Below are 15,282 nucleotides of genomic sequence, written 5' to 3' on the forward strand. Positions count from 1 at the left end.
TTCCCGAGACTAAGCTGGGCACTAGCCAGCCCGCCAGGTGGAACAGGCCATGCTGACTGTTCAGTGACAGACAGGGAGGGTTTGTACTGCTGGACGGAGAGCCAGGACCAGGAGGTTTGTCAGCTGCAAGCCCACAGTCACAGGCTGGGGAATGGGGCCAAGACCTCCGTCTGGAGGGATGGGGGAGGGAGGGAGAGATGAGAAACCGAAGAGCGGGGCTGAGCCCCCTCCAGAAGCATCGAAGCACTAAGGGATGAAGGTACAACCCAGGTCATCAGAGCTGAGCCCCAGGATCAAAGCGATGCCCTGACCTCTGATCCCTGGAGCACCCACCAGGCCATCGCTGGTCCCCCACAGAGCAGGGCTCAGCCTGCTACGGAGGTCAGGAGGCCTCAGCTGCAGGGGGAGGAGCAGGAGGTCGGGGAGGGGAGCACCGCTGCATGCAAGGGCCGGGAAGAGTGACCGAGGGGACTCCCAGGAGCGCTGCGGCCATAAGCGCAACCAGCGCACCTGCGGGGGCTCCAGAGGGCTCCCCTGGTGCCTCTGGCCTTGACTTCTCCTCTCTTCCCCACTGCTCCCTTTCCCTTCCTTCCCCCTTACCTCCGGCCGTGCCTCCTTCCATTGCTTCCCTGCTTCCCCCTTTCCTTCCTTCCACGGCTTCCCCATTATGAAATCTCATAGTGGGAAGCTACATTCCCCAAAGGCAGGGGGAAACCTGGCCTGAACCTGGTCATGGCCGTGGACTTCACCACGAGATGAGACCTGACTCCTAAGCTGGCATCCTAACCATGTCCCCAGCCTGCGGTGACCTCCTTCAACTCTCCAGAAATCAAGTATAAGAGGGGTCTCATCTCCTCTCCACCCAAACGTCAGAGGGTGTCTCCCGGAGCATGGAGTGTCCTGAGGTTTATGGGGTGCGGGGGGCTTCCTGAGGCCCTGGATTATGAGCTGGTCACCTGGGACTAATTGCTGAGCCCCTCTGAGCCTTAGTTTTCTTGGCTGAAACAACTTCACGGGCTGAGAGGAGGGTAAGTCAGGACGACACCTGGTTGCACTCAGTCACAGGAGTGCTTCTGTCCTGCCCGGTCCTTTGCTGGCACAGGCCTCTGACCTTTCTCCCAGGCCCCTGGGGCAGAGCCAGCTCCCAGCTGATGTTGGCAAGTGGCTGGGTGGGTGGACGGGCAGGCTGTCAGGGCCGGCCTTGTGCCCAGAGAACCTTCTGTGCCTCTGTTCCTGGGCCAGACAGGCCCGGCCCACCGGCCACTTCCCGCGCCCCTGGCAGGACAGGGCTGCAGGCCCCTCCTCTCCCGCATCTCGCTCAGCTGACCACGTTGGCCACCCTCCTCCCCCCAGGCCCTGGAAACAGAAGTCTCCAATATAAATGCAAATTTGCTGCGGTCCCCAGTCTCAGGCTGGCAGCTCCAGCCTGTGCTGCAGGCTGGGGACATGAGCTGACGCTGGCCCAGAGGAGATAAGGCGCTTCGGGGCCACCCCCGCCCCCGGCTGCCCACTCCTCAGTCCGTCAACTCCACAGAGACCCCAGGGAGTCCCAGCCCTCCCTCTCCACTGCCCCATACGGCCTGCGATAGGCCTGCAAAGGCCCCCCTTGCCGCAAACCTCGAATAGTGATGATGTTCCACCCTCGTGCTCTCCCGGGCTGGTGGGGACAAAGCAGGAAGCAGACTGGAGAAAGGGCAGGCGATGTGGGGGCTAATCTCCACGGCCATCCTTGGCCGGGCTCAGGGCGGCCACTAGCCCACAGCGTCCCTTTGTGTGGGTTAGAAACGGTCTCCCTTCTTCCTATGCAGGGCCGCCCCTCACCAGGGAGCCCAGCACGACTTGCACAGCAGGGAGCCGCAGCTCTTGTCAGGGTCCAGCTCCTCCTTGGGACTTGGTTTCCCCTCTGGCCGGGAGAGTCACCTGAAGAGATCTTCAACCATTGACAATCCATGCAGGCCGAGAACTGGACAGGGCAGCCCCATGGGCCAGAGCCACTCCGGCGCCACTGTCTGATCATCTCTCCACTCCCAGGTCCCAGATATGCCAAGCCATAAGCCACGACTCCAGGGTTCTTAACAAAGGGGCAAAGTGTCTCTGGCCGAAGCCTTCTGAGACCCACATGGGACACAGGTGGGGCCGGTGTGGGGTCACGAGCAGGGCTCTCAAAGGACCCGGGTTCAAATCCAGTACATTCCCGGTTCCAGCTCCAATGTCACCTCCTCACAGGAGCCTCCCCTGCTGACCCCATAGGGAGCAGACCATCCCATCCCTCCAGGGCCCATATCTATGGCCTGTGGGGTTTCTTCACGGCATTGATCATTCTGCGAAATTCTCTCATTCCTGCGTGACCACCCGTGGTCCTTTTCCGTCTCCCCCTCCCTTGTTGGTTCGCGTCTCTGCAAGAGCAAGCACCGTGAGTCCACAGCTCCTCCCTCGACACTTTCTGGGAGGGGATGACGGTTCCTCTGCCGTAGGGTTAGTGTAAAGTGGTGTCGAGACAGCCAACGTTGCTTAGCAGAGAGAAGCACACAGTAAGTGCTCAATAAATGTTAATGGTGGTGGTGCTTGTTTTTGTTGTCATGAAAGGGCCATGGGTGTCCTGGTCCCAGAGGTCCTGGTCCTGACACACATCACAAATTCCACACCCACCACTGGGGTCAAGTCCTTTTCTCCATTCACTCATGGGCAAACTGCTTCTCTCTGTGCCTCAGTTTCCTTTTGTAAAGTGAGAGGGTGATCTCCTCATTGCCTGAAACTTCACAAAGTCACTATGAGTGTCAAGTGACATAAAGAAGGAAACACATGGGGCTGGCCTGGTGGTGTAGTGTTTAAGTTCATGTGCTTCACTTTGGGTGATCTGGGGTTTGCAAGTTCAGGTCCCGGGCACGGAGCTATGCACTGCTCATCAAGCCATGCTGTGGTGGTGTCCCACATACAAAATAGAGGAAAATTGGCCCTGATGTTAGCTCAGAGGCAATCTTCTTCATCAAAAAAAAAAAAAATGAAGAAGAAGAAGAAGGAAACACACCTTTTAGTTCCTAAATATGATTTCAATACCATGAAGAGATCTGTATGCCTCTCCTGATTGCCTGGCTTCTGAATTCATGACATCTACATCTTCCAGAGCCTTCCAGAGCCCTTGGCCTTGCTTTTCCCTGACCTAACTCAACTGTCTCAGGCTTCTTCAGAGGAAGGGGTTTCCATTAAGACAGTTTCTCAAAGTTTCAACATAATCATAGCACCTTCTCTCTCGTCCTATTTGCATTCTGTCTGTATTTCATACAATTTACTTAGTATTTTTCTTTAAATTGCCTCATTTTAAAAATAAAGCCAATTCATGCTAATGGGAAACTTTATACCACTGCCATAAATGAAAATTAGTATCGATTAGTATACAAAGAGGATATATGTTGATATTTGCTAAAATAATTGCTTAAATATTAAAAGTGTGATACCCCAATAAGATGGGAGTTCTGATGAGAGGTTTTCAAGTTCTCAAGCTGACAGTTCTCCGGGGGACTTTTCTTTACTCCTTGCTTCAGTAGACAAACATTTCATGAAACACATGCCCAGCCCTGGTGGCCGCAGCTGTAGGAGACACCATTTCCAGCCCTCAGCACAGAGGGTCTAGTTGAGGCAGCAACTTACATCCTTCAAAATTCAGTTAATTAACAGAGAATCATCACTCAGGCTAGCGTCACTGGGCACTCCTTGGCTCTTTTCTCTCAACACCACCTAATATGGGGGAGTGGGAAGGAAGGGAGTGAGGAGTCTTTATCGGCCAGCGTGACCATCTCCACACACACAACCACAACTGAACATGCCTGCTAACTGTCCCGCTAAAATGCAGACCAGGACCCCCGACCCAGTGACATCCATTTACTTTGCTGATTCCAGACTCGGGAAGAGCAATTTAACACAATGACATATTTTCCAGGAAAGGAATCAAAAGTGAGACCACTGCCAAGTTTGGTAAAATGTATCAGGAACCTTTCATTGGTTGGGCAATTTCTCTCCTAGGACTTTATCTGAATGTGGACACAATAGCTGCAGGATGTTCTTGGCAGCATTGCTGGTAATGGTAAAAGTTGAAAGCAACCTAAATGTCCATCAATAGGGGATTCAGTAAATAGGATATTCCATACAGTGGAAACTATGCAACCATTTACCCATGATACTGTAGAATATTTAGACATGGAAAAATGTTAATGCTATATTTTTAAGTAGAAAAGTAGCTATAAAATAGAATGTACAATATGTCCCATTTTTAATATATATACACGTGCATTGTAGAAAGATTGGATGGATTTGGGTTGGAGAGAATTTCTTAAACAAGAAATAAAAAGTCCAAACCATAAAGGCAAATATTAATAAATCAATCTAAATTAGAATTAAGACTGTGTTCAAAGTTCACCATCAAAAGTGAAAAGATAAGCCACAAGCTGGGAAATGTTTGTAACAATCTGACTGATAAAAATTAGTACCCAAAGTATGTAAAGAGATTCTACAAATCAATAAGACAAAGATAAACCAAAAGAAAAATAGACTAAAGATTTGAACTGACATAGAGAATAGAAAACATGAAGAGCCAAGAAACATACAAAAAGATGCTCAACCTGTTAGTAATTAGGGAAATCCAAATTAAAAGCTCATTTCGTGTCCACTAGATTGGCAAAACTTAAAAAAGCTGGACAAATCCAAATGTGAGCACTTATGTGGAACAAGGAGGACTCCTTGAGGCTTTGGAGCTAGAGCTTCAGTGACTGTCACGGGGGGCAGGGAGAGGCCAGGAGTGCTCAGGGTGTTAGGAGAGGAGGTGGCAGGGTTGCGGGGAGGGCTGGTTCATAAACGACAGATCATCCGAATAATAGACTGCTCCGCGCAGTACAAAAGAATGAACTGCTCCGTGCGAGCCAATCGGAAGCATCTCCAAGATACACTGCCAAGGGGGAAATGCAGGCAGAGCAGCCACCATGGTGAAAGGGGAGGAGTAAAGTGTGCATGCACATATCCACTTGTGTGTGTGCAAAATGCTTCTGAGCACAGGGAATTGGCCCTGGGGGAGGGGAAGGGGTGGCTGGGGATCAGGGGTGGGAGAGAGACTTTTCAGTGCGTCCCCTTGTGTATGTTTTTATTCTGCACCCTGCATGTGATACTATGGAAAAATAAATAGATACAGTAATTAAAAAATGGGGAAAAATGCAGTCATTAAATATAACACATGTGTAACGATTATGAGAGTTGAACCAGTTGCTGATCCCCAGTTGACATACTGCTACTTTGTAGACAATTAAATCATATTGCTTTCAACTGTGATAAGGTGTTTTTTGTTTGTTTCCAGCCAACTTTTTTAGGTTTCAGACTTTTCCATGGACCCTTGAAGAGCCTGTGGCTTCTTGCATTGTGCCAGCCGAGCCAAATGCCTGGAGCAGACCCGTTCATCACCCATGCCCAGTGGTCCACTGATTCCCCAAGGCCTACTCTTAGGTATTCATTCCTTTGACTTCAATCCTCTGTTGGGTCTACCCCAGGGTTGCTCTTTAAGTCAAGTGATGGGGAATTAGCATGACCTTCCCTTACTCCAGAGCCAAAATGCACAAGGTCACTTTCTGGACCTCTGTCTTCCGTTTGGCTCTATGGCGTGTATGTGTCTCTCCACCTAAGGTCCTCTGTGCTCTCCTACCCCTCGGCCCCTTGCTCATGCTTCTCCAGCCGCACTGGCTTCCTTGTGCTTCAAACCCCCCACTATGGCAGGCAGAATTCTACGATAGCCTCCAAGGTTCCCAGGCCCCCCCACCCCCCGCAGGTGTACATGTTTTGGAGTGTGAAGATGATGGAATTCTCTCCAGTTATTAGGTTGTCATATGGCACAGGGGGCTGTGCCAGACTTGTGACTTACAGAACTGTGAGCTAAATGGGGGTTGTTTGAAGCCACTAAGTTTGTGGTCATTCAGTACATGGTAACAGAAACTAATACACATGCCAAGTTGCCTCCACTCTGGGCCTTTTCTCTGATGGAATGGGTTCCTCCGCCCAGAAAGTTCTCCCTCCAGATGTCCACAGGGCTCGCTCCCTCCCTTTACCCAGGTCTCTGCTCAAATGTCCCTTCCCAGAGAAGCCTGCCCAGCCACACCATCTAGAACAGCACCACCCCTTCATTTGTATTCCCCCGCCCACTTTATTTTTCTACGTATCACTTACCACTACCTGACATTATATGGTTTCAGTTTCAACTGAATAACTTTTTTTTTAACTTTTTATTTTGAAATGATTTTAAGCTTCCAAAAGAGTTGCAAACATTGAACAAAGAATTCGCATATATCTTTCACCCAGAATCCCCAGATCTTGGCATCTGAACACGTTTGCTTTATCATTCTCTCTTTGTAAGGAGAGAAGTTTTTGTCTGGGCCATTTGAGAGTAAGATGCTACCAGATTGCCCATTACCCCCCAGTACTTTAGTCTGTATTTCCTACAAACAAGGAAATCCTCCTCCATAACCACAATAAATTTGTCAAACTCAGGACATTGACATTGATGCATTACTACCATCTAATCTTCAAACTCCAGTCAAATATTGTCAGTTGTCCCAATAATAATGTCTTTTATAATAAGCAAAAAGATCCGTCCAGAAACACTCATGGTATTTAGTTGTCTTATCTCTTTCATCTCCTTTCATCTGGAACAGTCCCTCAGTTTTTCCTCACCTTCCATTGTCTTGACGCTTGCCAAGGTGGCAGACCAGTTATTTTCTAGAAGTTTCCTCAGTTGGAGTTTATCCGATGGCTCCTCAGGATTAGATTTAGGGTTTTCATCTTTGGCAGGAAGATTGCAGAAGTGGCTTCGTGCTCTTCTCTGTTTGTCCTACCAGGAGGCACATGCCAGTTTGTCCCGCAACAGGTGATGTTTCCTCTGATGGCTTGATTTAGGTAGTGTCAGCCCTGTCTCTCCGCCATGAAGTTACTCTCCTTGCCTTTGTAGTTAATACATTACCTCATGAGGAGATATGCTAAGACTATGTAAATATCCTGTCCCCAGCAAATTTTCACACAATGGTTTTGATTTTAGCATCTAGTAATGACTCTTGCCAGAATCGATTATTACCATAATTTTTCCATCCTTCCTTCTACATTTATTCTTGGACATTCTACTGTAAGGAAGAACTTTTTCTTCCTCCATGTATGCACACATGTGTGTGTGTATGATATCAGTGTGGATTCATAGAGTCCTATTTTTATTCACTGGATTATAATCTGTTACTGTCATTATTTATTTCAAGGCTCAAATTGCCCCAGATTTGGCCGGTGGCTCCTCTGCTCTGTGGACGTGCCCTCGGCATTACTTGAGCACTTCCACACTTTAGAGCACAAGGGGATGTCCCAGGCTCCCTTTCCTGCCCCAGCCCTCTGATCAGCCTCTTTCCCAATCAGCCACAGACCCTAAATTCCTTTCAGTGGAGGAGAGTATTCAGAAGCCAAGATCTGGGTGCTAGGAGTACTCATTACTACACGGATACTGGTGTTCCTGGGCGCCCTGTGAGGGCAGAGCTGGGACATACATGTACGCAGAACACTCACACATACATTTGCATCTATGCCCATTTATCTACATGTGTCAGAAGCCATGGGTTTACACTGATCCCTCCAACTCTGTTCCAACACCACAGGGATCACTCTGGCCTTTCCCGTTCCCATGTTTGTAATTCCCTTCTCCGACAGGGAGAAGCCTGGCTCTCATTAGCCTGGATATATGTACTTGTTTGTTCAATCCCCAAGCCACTGAGCCATGGCCTCACTCGGCTGCCTTCCCTGCTTGGTCCCACACCCCACTGACTGCCTCCAATAAACGCTGAGAAAGGGAAAGAGGACGGAGGAAAGAGGCAGCTGAATGCTTTCATTTTATTTTAAAAACCTTCACCGCATACAAAGATAAAAACTGGAGAAAAGTACACCATGAAAAATCTTCCTCTCCCACCCCCATCTCTTATTCCATCCAGCCCTGCTCCTCCCCACAGGTAACAAATATTCTTAGTTTGTTATATATACAAGCTAATATAAAAATACTTTTTATTTCCCCCTCTTTTACACAAAGTATTCCTCACATTCCTTTTCTTATTTGCCAATTCATCTTGGAGACCTTTCTGTATCAGACCATAAAAAGTGGTCTCACCCTTTTTGTGGCTGTATAGTATTCCTCTGGCTGGTCCACTTTACTTAATCAGTTCATGTATAATAGACAAATAGATTGCATCTAAGATTTTGTTAGGCCAAACAAGACTGCAATAAATAACCTTGAATGTCTTCATTTCACATGTCTCCAAACACATCCATGGAATAAATTTTCAGAAGTAGGGTCATTGGTGTGACCTTATATGTTTCTACATTAAATGATTCTCCTCTCTTACAATGTCAGCTCCCAGAGGAAAGGGACTCTCTTCTATTCACTGCTATTTTCCCAGCACCAGAAGCCATTAGAATATGCTAGGCCTTGGGCCGGCCCGGTGGCTCAGTGGTTAAGTTTACACATTCTGCTTCGGCGGCCCAGGGTTCGCCACTTTGGATCCCAGGTGCAGACATGGCACCGCTTGGCAAGCCACACTGTGGTAGGCGACCCACATATAAAGTGGAGGAAGATGGGCACAGATGTTAGCTCAGGGCCAGTCTTCCTCAGCAAAAAGAGGAGGATTGGCAGCAGATGTTAGCTCAGGGCTAATCTTCCTCCAAAAAAAAAAAAAAGATTATGCTAGGCACTCAATAGGTGTGTGTTCAATGAATGAATGAATGATCAGTGCTCTCTGATTCTGGACTTGACTGTCTCAAGCTTGTATGGAGCACTCATACCAGTGCTAGGCGCTATGTGCTAGGTGCTATGAATCATCTTGCCAATCCTCCCCCTGTGAGACAGGGACTGTTTTGATAGCCCTACTTTACAAATGAGGGCCCCGAGGCCCAGAGAGGGAACATGACTAGGCTGATATTACATAGCTAGCCAATGGCCAAGCCACGGTTCCCACCCAGTGAGTCAGACTCTGGAGCCACTAACAACCTCACCAGCTGCTCTCCACACATCTCTTCTCTGCCCGAACTCAGCTCAGTCTTCCAGCCCCAGGGGACTGCTCTTCTTGCCCCACACACTTTCCAGGTCCTATCCACTCCTCAGCCTCACCCCCAGCCAAAGGCGCCTGCTCCCCATCCTCAGCCAACACAGGGCAGGACCAAGGAAAGGAACTGTCATTTCCATACAGCTGTCCCCAGGAGCGAGGCCCGGCCCAAGCCCCCCCATTTTCCCTGAAAAGGCTGAATTGTCTTGCCTGTTTGGGGAGCACCTCTCGGCACAGGCCGGGCTGCCTGGGCAGGGCCTGGCTGGGCTATTATGCTACATTATCTCACTCCCCTGCTCCTGAAAAGAGCTAGTGACTGCCCGCCCCCCTCGGCCCTCCCCTGCCCGCTCCTGTCTTTTACACTTAATTACCTCCCTCATCACCCCGCAGCCTGCAGAGGCCGCACCACAACTGGGGCGTGAGTAATCCCCGCAGCATACACCCAGCCAGCCGGCCGGCAAGGAGCAAATTGCACACACAGCCCATAAATAAAGGAGCAGGGTCCGCTCAGGCCTTCGGAGCAGAAGGACCCTCGTGACGGTGGCTGTGAGGGGCAGGCCTCGGCCCGGCTTCCCAGTTGACCTTTGCCAGTCCTGGTGAGAGGGTCTCCACCTCCTCGGCCCCAGACGGTGACCTTGAACTTCCCCAGGCCACTGAAGTCACAGCTCAGTGCCACTGACAGATGGGGCAGCAGGGGCCAGCACCCCGCCCCCCCACCACAGCCAGGGGACTGTCCAAGCGTGGCTTCCAGGCTTCCGCGTGACCCCCCAGCCATCTCTCACCACCTCCGCCTCCACACTGAATGCTTTGCAAGTCCCGTGTGCTTCCTCTTTCTTCCCCAGCTCCTTTGTCCATGCCGCCGTTTCTGCTTCCTGAATGCTCTTCCTAAGTACCCAGGGGCCTGGCTAACCCCTACTCATTGAGAGGTCACCTCCTCTGGGGAGCCCTCCCTGATCCCTCCAGGCTGGATGAGGGACTTCATGTACTTTCTCCCATCAACGCAGCAAGCCTTTATGTTGTCGTCGTCATTTCGCTCGTGTCTTTTGAAGGAAGCGCTGAGTCTCACACGTCTCCATTTGCCTGGTGAGCAGCCCAGGTCCTGGTGCATTACTAGGCCAGTTAACAGGCGCTAAGCAAATGTGAGAGAGCGAATGAATGGATGAATGAATGACTGAAGTGGTGCTCGGTAAGCTGGATGTGCTGGATGACGGGGGTTGGGCCTCCTTTCCCTGTGTCATGAGCCTCCTCCTTCCCATGCTATAGGTAGTCCAGGGCCCCAGAGCTCATAACGGTGCATGATCTGGAACCTCCCTGGGGCTTAAAGTTCCCTCCAATCTCTAGGAGGTCGGGCTCAGGCTCCTTCCTTTGTATCACCTTGGGAAACACCAACTTCTCACTGTTGTCATGAGATAGTCCAGCCTTGGCCCCTGAAGTAGCCTGCACAACCTCTTCTCCCTCAACTTAAGGTCTTTGGCTGGTCCCATCGCCTCCCGCATCAACTCAGGGCAGCTGGCACAGGAGCTGGCTGTGTGGTTGCGTCTCGTGGCCTGCAGGCCTTCATCCCAAACTCCTGCTCCCCTGCCAGACGCACGATAAGGGAGGGCACTTGGAAAGATGGCTGAGGTGGGAGGGTGGGGGCGTGGGAAGTTCTAAAGCCTTATAGGCTAGAATTCATGGAACCCTTAGATGTCTGGTGAAGCGTATGGACCCTTTCTCAGAATAATGTTTGTAAATTAATAAAATAAAATACATAGCATTACAAAGGAAACCAATTATATGGAAACAGTTATCAAAATATTTAAAATAAATTTGCATTACAGTAATACACATGCTTCTTTATTACATATTATAACACAAGATTTAGCAAATAACTGTTGTAATTTCCAAGCCATGATGAGTGTAAATGATATTTCAAGGTTTCTGGGACATCTGTAATGCAGTAAGAAAATATCTGTGGTTTCTATTAGCGACAATGCCACAGGTCCTGCTAATACCTCTGTGGTCCACTGCCTGCATTCAACGTTGAAGAGATGATAACGTTCAGATAGAAGCCAGTGCAATGAAAGACCTAGCGCCTTTCCCTTCTGAGTTAACGATGGACCTCCTGAATTCTTCCTTCTCTGTGGACCCAGGCCAGGGGCACCTGTGATAGGGAATGACAAGTACACAAACATCACAAACACAGGAGCACTTCCTTTCCTGGATCCTGGCAGACATCGTTAATCAATTACAGCAGTCTTTCCCACTGAGCCCGAGCTCAGTTCCAGAATCCATCTCAACACCATGCTCCAGGCAACTGTTACCAACCAAAGTGGGCTCTTGAGCTGTACTCAACTTGCGATTCTTGGGGGCTGGAGGAGGGGACAATGTCGCTGTGAGAATGGGATTACAGAAGGGGTAGGAAAATGAGGTTTAGCAACAATATGGGAGAAGCATAAAAACAGACCACTTGACAGTAGCCTAATGTATGTCGTCAGGGCAAAAGGTCACCAAAAAGCTTACGAACTGTCTGGTGATGTTATTAGAAGTCAAATGTCTACAGTGAGGAAGGTGACAGCCCCTTTCTGCTCAGCTTTGCTCTTATATTTCTGGGGGTTCTGTGTTCAGTTCTGGGCCCTACACTTTCAGAAAAACATTGGAAACCTGGACCATGACACCAGGAAACATGGCCACCGGGACTCAGGATGGGGAGATGTTTGGAAACCGCATCCTGGCCGCTCATCTGTTTGCACCATGACTGTGTTTCGAGACTTTCCTCTGAGCCACGTCGTGCTAGGAGCTGGAAACACAAATATGAGCCACCCCAGGCCCCCGTCCTTGGGGTAAGGACAGTGGAAAGAACTGGATGTCTGCATATCCCCGAGGGGCCATCCTGGGCCAGAAGGATGGAGTCTGTGGGTTTGCTCTCAGCCCAAGAAAAATATTGCCCCTGGAATCTCCAGACGATGGCATGGGCTGCGGAATCATCCGGCGTCCATGGCCACAAACACGCTGAAGAATCTTCAAGAGGATAAGAAGCCAGGATTTGAGGATCACAGCCAGAAAAAAAAAAGCCCCAAATTAGGCCAAAGCCCCAGCCTGAGGGAGACTTCACTGGTCACACCGTGGGGCCCCAAGGCCAGAGCTCAATGCTGACACCGAGGGACATTGACACCCAGACCTTCGTCCCTGCTGCCTTGGGACACTCGTGTAGAGGCTGCCACACTCCAGCCAGGACGGCACAGGGCTAGCCACACCACACCCCTGGCTGCAGAGCAAGTGGGGCCAGTATGGACTCTGCTAGTGGGAGGAGGGGGACTCATGCGACAAGGGTGTTGGAAGGCACTGGGCAGCTAAAAGGAGAGTCCCCTGTGCACTGTGGCCACCAAGGATCAGGGGCTTCTGGAGCACGCGGCTCTGTGCTCAGCACTTTACAGGGACCGTGTCTGTTGATCATCTCAGCTCTCTGGAGTGCGTGCTGTGCTTATCAATCCCCATTTTACAGATGAGAAAAGGGAGGCTCGGAGGACCTGAGTCGTTTGCCCTGAGCTTCTAACCGCTCCCCAGAGCTGGGCCCGGTAGGGCAGGGGGACTCACCATGTGCTTGGAAGCTGATCCAGGCATCTGAGCTCTAGGTGCCACTGGTCCTGGGACCTCTAGGATTCCAGACCAACCTGCCACAGTGATGCTAGAAGTGATACCCCGTCTCCCAACCAAGCACCTGCTGCTCTCTGGACTCTGCGCAGAAGCCATCTCAGAGAGCTCTTCCTGGACCAAACAGCCCCTACCCCTCTACCTTTGCCCGAGTCACTTGTCTTCCCAGTGCTTTGTGTGACAGGACCTGGCACATCTTCCTACTTGTCTGTGATCTGTCGGCACAGAGGGATGTGAGCCGCATGAGGGCAGGTCTTGGTCTGGCTCCCTGTTGGGTCTCAGCCCTTAGCACAGTGCCTGGCACATAGCAGGGGCTCAGGAAGTCTCTGCAGACCTACTGGCTGTAAGCCTTTGGGCAATTTCTTAACCTCTCTGTGCCAGTGTCCTCCTTTATAAAATGGGCATAATCCTTCACTCTGTCTCCAAATGTGGTTGTGAGGACTCCACAAATTCATGCGGTATCACAGCCAAGCGGACCTTTTAATGAGCCCCTTCCGTGCACCAGGCCAGCGGGGTTTCACTGCAGGACCTTGACCGTTAGGGAATCAGAGAGGAGAGGCTCCCTGGGGCTGGAAGTGCCAAGAGGTGCCCTGGAAGACGGCGGACTCGGAGTTAACAATGGCTGATGTTACTGAGCACTGACTGCGTTCAAACCAGCGTCCTAAACACCTCACCCATTTCCCACCTGCGCCAGGAGGTAGGTACCATTAGTATCAACATCCCCATTTGACAGCTGAAGAAACTGAGGTACAAAGAGGATAGGTCGCTTGCTCAGGGTAGATAACTGGCTAGTAAGTAGCAGGGGCAGAATTTAAACTCAGGCCATCTATGCTTGTAACCCCCCTGGCCCCCCGCCCCTCTGCACCTGGAGTGAGGCAGAGGGGAGGCTCGTAAGGTGTGCAAGGGGGCATGGGATGCTCTGACTCCTTAGGAGTCTGTCTACCCACCAAGTCTGGGGTCAGGCACAGGTCAGTATGGACAGCCCCCTGCCTCCACACACCTGGGCCACCTCCTGGCTTTCTCCAGAAGCTGATGGGTCCCAGCTGGTGTACGAGCAGAGGCAGGGAGCAGGAGGCAGAGCTGGGGGTGCTGAGAGGGGTGGATTCCTCTGTGCCAGAGCCCTGGGAGCCCGGAAATGCCAACTCTGCAGCTCCAACAGCCATCTCAGCATCTGCCAGGGATGGTTCTGGGCTTGGCTGATGGGGAAGCAAGGGAGGCAGGAGAGGCCACTGCAGGGCTAGGAAGCCAGCCTTGATCTGGCAGGCAGGCACTTCCCTGTCCTGTGCCTCAGTTTCCCCAGCTGCCAAATGGGGGTGGGGAGGGGATGATGCTGATATCCCTAAGGCTGTTCAAGTGGAGTTTCTGTTTATCAAGGGCTGACTAGCCCCAGGCCTCCTACAGCCTTGGCCTCAGTTTACAGAGGTTAAAATAGATGCACAGAGAGGCAAAGAGACTTGCCCAAAGTAACACAGCTTAAAGAGGCAGACTTAGAATTCAAACTTGGCTCAGGGTGACCCAGGGCCAAACTCTGAACCATCTCACTGGCTTGAATGTGGGATTCTTGTGGAGGGACCTTTTAGCTACTGCACCCCCCCACCCATGCTGGGGCCTGTCCCAAGTCCCCTGAGCTGGCAGGGAGCCTGGTGACGAGACTCCTGCAGCCAGTCCTTTCTAGGGGGTTCAGGGAGCTGCTTACGGTGTGACCTTGTCAGGGACAGGAGTTAGCATGTTCAGGAACATCTCTGACTTGGAAGGAAAGACAATTTAATGGGGGAATGTCAAGGCCTGTGATAGTCAGGATAGGGGCTCAAACTGAGGGTTGACAAACCCAAGCTCAGGCCAGAGGGGACCACGGTGAGTGGGGGTCTCAAGGAGGTGTGTCACTCATTGGTTTATCCATGCATTCAAGACAAGAATTTACTGAGTGCTGGTCATGTGTCCAGCACTGTGTATGTGAAGGGGTGTGGCAGGAAATAGAGCAGATCTGGGCCCCCACCTGAGGAGCATCCAGCCCTGGCAGGGGGAGGGGGAGTGAGACCCCCTCTGGAGGTCCCCCCACCCCGGCCCTGCATTGGCACCTCCGGCCAGTTTAGGGAGAGGGGTTCTGTGGTTTAAGACCAGGGCTTTGCAGCTAGGTAGTCTGGTTTGAATCCTGACACCTAGCTGGGTCTCTTTGGGCACATCACCTTGCCTCTCCGAGCCTCGGTTTCCTCATCTGTAAAATGGGGATAGCATTAGGCCCCCCCCCCCCCCACAGCTTGTTGTGATGGTCAAATGAGGTAATAGAGATTGGACTGGACTCCCGGCACAGAATGAATGCTCCGTAAACGTCAGCTAGTATTATTATCATCTGGGCCTTTGAAACATGCTCCTCCTCACCACATAGCCTCTCTGTCCAGGGCTAGATCCTGGGGTCAAGCAGGGGAGCGATGGGAGGAGGGGTTAACTAGGTGAAGAGGAGAGGGAAGAGTGCTCTGGGCAGCAGGAAGAGTATATGCAAAGGCCTTGAGGTAGAGGCTTTAAAGGAACAAGGTAGAAGCTTCAGGAGGGT

Source organism: Equus przewalskii, chromosome 21, assembly GCF_037783145.1.
Source record: "Equus przewalskii isolate Varuska chromosome 21, EquPr2, whole genome shotgun sequence".
Taxonomy (NCBI): Eukaryota; Metazoa; Chordata; class Mammalia; order Perissodactyla; family Equidae; genus Equus; species Equus przewalskii.